The 6,000-nt window shown below is 30.6% G+C and overlaps 1 protein-coding gene across 1 annotated transcript in view; it reads right to left on the reverse strand.

Moving 5' to 3' along the window:
• LOC135847113 (focal adhesion kinase 1-like) overlaps window positions 1-4,499 on the reverse strand; it is a 145,709-nt gene extending 141,210 nt beyond the window's left edge. Inside the window, exons 1-2 of the mRNA XM_065366572.1 lie at window positions 4,266-4,499; window positions 2,543-2,599 (exon numbers count right to left, since the gene is read on the reverse strand). The gene's annotated coding sequence lies outside the window, so the exon portion shown is untranslated. The remainder of the gene's footprint in view (window positions 1-2,542; window positions 2,600-4,265) is intronic.
• Window positions 4,500-6,000: the final 1,501 nt, after the last annotated feature.

Below are 6,000 nucleotides of genomic sequence, written 5' to 3' on the forward strand. Positions count from 1 at the left end.
AGGAAGGAGGTTTCGCAGAAAAAAATCTACATTTATCATAAATTGGCCAACGTCAGTGCCACTTTAAAATATAATCGTAGATACTATTTATGGCAAAATGGTGATAATCAATCGGTGTTAGTTTGATTATATTTCGATCGAGTTCAAAATGCATCGTGAAATTAAACTGAAAATTACGAGTAAAATGTTGTCAACGGAAATTCCTAACGACTTTTCAGCAAAGGGATTTCCAAAATGAAAAGTACCGCAAAAATAGGTATTCAATTCTTGCTAAAAAAAAAAAAAAAAATGCAGTAGCGAAAATTCACCGTAATATCCGTGTTCAGAAACATTTAGACGTACGAGTAATTAACGTATTTAATATACAACATCTAATTAAGTAGAGAAGTAATGTTTTTAACTAACGATGTAAATATTTCGTAGGAAAAAAAGATTACGAATCACCCACTTTTCACCAGTTTGATAAGTGAAAAGGGGGGGGGGGGGACGTTCACTAATCGCGATTTTAATTTTTGGAATTTTGATTAAAGAGTTCCCGATTTGTATTTTTTTTTCATTTTGATTTTTTAAAATTTTACACGATGATTCAACTTGGAAAAAATCTGTTTGCGGTGTGTCAAAGGTAACTTAATTGAGACTGAGAGTAGATTCAAAAATATTCGTCAAAAATGTCAAAAGTTCAAAAGTAGATCCTTTTTTTGAAAACTCAATTATCGAAAACTTGCCAAACTTTGGAGCTATGATTTAAAAAATTGAAAAAAATCCAGAATTTTTTTTCACATTTCAAGCAAAATTTTGGGGCTCACTTCACCCTTCCCTCCGGGTATTGAGAATCCCATCATGAAAAGTTCAAAGTCATAAATTTAATATTATGGGCCTCGTATTCAGATTTTTTCCAAATAAGTAGATAACTTTAATAAGAAAAAAAGTTCAAAATAGTAACTATAAGGTAACCAAAAAAGTTACAAGACGTGAGCAAAACATTCAAATGCAGAAAAAAATCACCAAAAGAAACCAGAACATTTTCTTAAACAATGTTAAAAAAAACTTTGTGGCAATTACTGCAAAAAAATGATACTTTCCCCCAAATTTTCATCAAAGTACTTTTTGGCAATTTTTGATAAAAAAAAAAATAAAATTTTGGCAGTAAGTATAGCTGAAGGCAGAGTATTTTTGACAATTTTTGACAAAATTTTTTCTAAAAACTAGGTAATTCAATTTTAATTTTTTTTTATTAAAAATTATTATTTTTTAATTTTTTGTTACTTTTTAACTAAAAAATTAAATCAATTTTTTAAAATAAAAATAAGAGTTTTTGATTTGTTTAAAAATTAATTTTATAATCAAAAATTCTAAATTTATTTTTTATTAGAAATCAATTTTAAAAAGTTACTTAATCTAAGTTAATTATTTAAAAAAAAAACTAAAGTTTCGAGCATTTTTTGGATAAGAATTTTTGGAAATTTTTGATAGAAAAGAAATTTTTAATAAAAAATCTACACTTTCAAGCACTTTTTGGAATTTTTGGCAAAAGAGGTGACAATTTTTAGTAGCTGCAGGCAGAAATGTGAGAATTTTCAAACATTTTCGGCATTTTTAAGCAAAAAAGGAAGATTTTTCACCATTTTAGTAATCGAGAAGTTTTGTCAATTTGCCAAAAAGCTAAATTTATTGGAAATTGCTGCCAAAAAAATGATAAGATTTTTGTAGTGGCACCTGAGGTAAAACTTCTGGCAATTTTTGACAATTTCTGACAAAAAAGAGAAATTTTGTAAATTTTTAGCGAAAAGCAGAGCTTTTTTGATAATTTTTGGCAAAAGCGAGATTTAAACGTAATTTTTGGAAAATAAATTGAGACCTCTTGAAATTTTTCACGAAAAAAAATCGATAATTTTTAGTACTTTTAGGCAAAAAAGTACGAATTTTTCAAATTTTGGCATTTTTAGGTAAAAAGGGAAGATTTTCAATAGCAATTTGATAGACAAAAATTAGAAATATAAATTCAACCGCTGAATTAACCCAACACCAGTTGTTCTAAAGTGAGGGGCCATTCGTTGAAAAAAATTGAGCAAAATCTAAACACCCACTTCACTATTAGTTCAAGCAAACGCTAGATTTTTTGAATTTTCAGATATTCAAAAATTCTTCAAAAATCCAAAAAAAAATTTTCGAAATTAAAATTTTGGTTTTCTTCAGTCCAACTTATAGTCTCGTTCAAATCAGAATTCACCAGCTCACGTGATTTATTCGTTACCAGAAAAAATTCAAAAATTGTACATAAGGAGCCAAAAAACAAACGTTATCTAGAAGTTGAAAAGGGAATCTCGAACCTCAAAAATTCCAAAAATTCCAGGAAGTGGTCAAGCTCTGAAAATCACTACAAAGGCCATCTCAATGGACGAAAAAATATGAAAAAATCAGACCAAGTTCGAAAAAGAAATCGATTAGAAATTCAGAAAGATTGAAAAATTACATTTTGTACCCCCTCCCCTCCCTCTACGAGATGTAAAACTAAAACAAAAAATTTGTGAAAATAACTCACAAGAATGCCGACGACGAATATTCTTCTCAGGTCACATTTTCGCCAACTCGAGAATTCCTGCAACATGAGAAAAAAACACTCGATTAATCGTCTTCAAAAAAAATAATCAGCCCAGTAAACGTGTAAATGACCATACATCTTATCTCTCCAAAATTAAATAATAACCTTGGCTAAACCGATAACATTATTGGTGAAAAAAAACCTCTTTTATCGGTTTAAAAACCCTATATGTATTCTATTCTATTGTTTTTAATCATCGATGGAAACAAATCGTGCATTTAAATCTAAATTAACATTGGTATTGGTATATCTTCGAGGGAGCATTATCAGTATTCAACAGTTCATTGGTACAGTTCACTGTAGTGTAGTCGAGGTTTCGTGGAAAAAAGACATTAAGAAAACGATATGCAAATAAACGTCGGAACAGATACGAGGGATATAAAAAAAAAATCTCGTCAATAAACTCGTCACACTGGTACGAATACTTCGATGACATTATTAGGTCATCGGAATAAAGAACACCTTTATCGGTTTTTTGGACGTGTTATTCAACGATAATAATACCAAGTCGATTAAATTATTGTCAAAATGTCGGTCGTCCAGATTCGTGATTCGCTAACGGTCACAAGTGGCAATTTTTTCCAATCTGATGCTCGTCGTGATGAAATTAACGGTTTGAAAAGAAGCGTCGAGAAGGTCTGCGGAGCAAATTAGTGAAATCTCGAAGACCCCGGGATATTTTAAAGATCCAGTCAACGTAAATACAGGTGTCAGATATCGAAATCATTATTATTACGACGTTCGTCGAGTAGCTCGTACTCGCAAAGGAGCAATTACTTTACTGGAACGTATCGTAATACTCGTAATCGTTCGATTAAACGATATTATCTCAGCTCTGGTATCGATTCGGTACATTATCAACATGTACAATTACTTCGACATTGATCTTCGTCATCAATTACTCGTATATTGTTCGATTCGTATCGATAATATCAGACTAGCACATCTGTAGCCTTCCGAGCTTCGAGCTATTTGAGAAAACATACGACGAGTATACGAATACGAAGCACAATCCTCGAAAATATTTCTTCAATTACGAGCTCGAATTTATATCATCGGTCTTATGTCGTCGTGTTTCTTTATCGAGCCATCTTTACGAGCATCGTAATAAAAATAGTAATTAATTCATTAACGCTGCTTGGCCAGTTATGCTCCAATTTGCACTCGTTGTTGTAATTGTACGTACGAACGAATACATCTACTTTTCTTCGACTCGAATCACGAGTCACGTATTCTTCCTTATATTATACTAAATAATGTGCATAAATTGAGCAAAAATACGTCGAGTTCATCTCGTATGCGGTTTCGTTTCCATAAATAAAGGTGTTGTTTACATTCGATAAGATCCATCTGAATATAGCGGAACTATCAAAACACCGTTCGAATTTGAGCAGTTACAGGTCCCATATTTAATAAATGTCTTCGTTGTTGGTTATGACGATGAATGACGTCTGTATTTTTTTTCTGAATAAGCACTTGAGAAGGTAATCCAATTTCCAGAAGCGATTACGTCGATGAATATGACTAACGATGAATGTTGAAAGTTGAATCCATCGTCACAATTCTTCGGTCGCTCGAGTTTTGGGTGGATTCTAGAACGAATCTTCTGCAGGACAGAATCACAAGATATTAGAATTTTATGTAAATCGATGGAGGAACTTACTCTTGAAGTATTTGAAGTGATTATTTCATCGGTGATACTGGGAAAATCAGGACACACAATACGATAAGTTCGAAATGTCAACAACTTAGATGACGATCGCGATGTTATTTCGAGCAATTAACGAAGGAAGTTGAAAAATAACTATGATTTAATTCATCCCGAATAAAATTCACTAAATTGAGCAATTATTTTGAAAATTACACTAAAAATACTACCTACTTTACAAAAGTAATTAAAATATTTTATCAATGAACTTAATAGGCAACGAGTTACGCGAGTAACTGGATGATGCGCTATGTTTACTTTTATGAAGGAGAGCGGTGATTGGCTGATGTAGAAATGAATTACGGATTGCGATTGGTTGGTTTATTTTTCAATTTTGTTTTTTTTAAAAACTTATAATTATAAAGTTTTTCATATTTTTGATTTATTTTTTCTTTTCAATAAAATAATTACGATAATTGATTTTCGATTTTAATTTAATTAAAAATGTTATTAAATAACAGAGCATCAGGAGCTCTTGGATAAGTTGGATTTCATAAATACATTTTTGTCATTTTTCAATTGAATGAGATGTCAGATCAAAGTTGAACGTTCAAATTCATCAAAGGTAAGCTTTCAAAGTTTCAAATCCAAGATCACTATTCACCATTCGTAATTTTTTTACGCAGTGAAATTTTTAAAAAATGATGAACTTTTTCAAGTCAATATTTTATTTGAAAAAATATTTTCTTGCGTTCAATTTCAAATGTATGTACTCGAGAATCAAAAATCAAAACGAATACCATACAAAATGTAGATCGTTCTTCTCCCATGTGAACAACATTTTGAAATAGATATCGATTCCGATGAAAAATCTTTATAGGTACATACCTACCGGCTACCTTGCATTACTGAAAATGTTTGCAATAAAGTCTTAAGTAACAGAAAATCACAAAAAATTTAATCAAAATTCAAAATAGACCGAAATGTTGCAAAAATTATAACAAGTTCCAACAATAAACCTGAGTAACTAACCAACTACAGTCTTCAGCAACCAAATACTAACTTGAATTATCTGCATAAAATTGCTGAAAATCAGTAAAATGAGAAAAATGCCTGTGTAAACAATTGAAATGATTATAATGTGAGATCGAATGCCTTGTTTTATTTACGTTTAACGACTCTTGACTTCGAGTTTTGATGTGAGCTGAGAATGTGACGTAAAACGACATTTCTTCACTGCAAATGGGTTATGGAAGCGAAAGTAGTTGTGAGCAGAGTTGGTTTGTTTAAAACTTCGAAAACAGAGCTGCAGTAAAAAAACATTGAGAAAAAAAACGTTTAAAATGATTTTTTTTTCATCTGTGTTTTTTCGTGCACATAAAAAAATATTTAAAAATGAAAAATTAACCATCTAATCGGCGATTTGGCCTGTTTTAGACGTACATATTTAAAACATGTTTTAGGCAACTTTTTTTATATTGTCTTATTCGTGTGTTTTAAATAGAAAAAAAACAAAACAAAAAAAAATGTGCAAACAAAAAACCACTATTTTCTGAAAAAAAAAAACGAACGTTTTTCCCCAGCTCTGGCTGTAGACAAATTTCTAGATAATATTTCTGAATTCTGATTCAACAATACTTCACTTTAGGACAAACATAAGGAAGAGAGTTTGACATTTTTCAATTTTTTTGAGTGGAAAAATTCCTATACTGGCAAAATTTTTTCACCAAAACCTACTTTTTGAAGTAAA

This window comes from Planococcus citri, chromosome 1, assembly GCF_950023065.1.
Source record: "Planococcus citri chromosome 1, ihPlaCitr1.1, whole genome shotgun sequence".
Lineage (NCBI taxonomy): Eukaryota > Metazoa > Arthropoda > Insecta > Hemiptera > Pseudococcidae > Planococcus > Planococcus citri.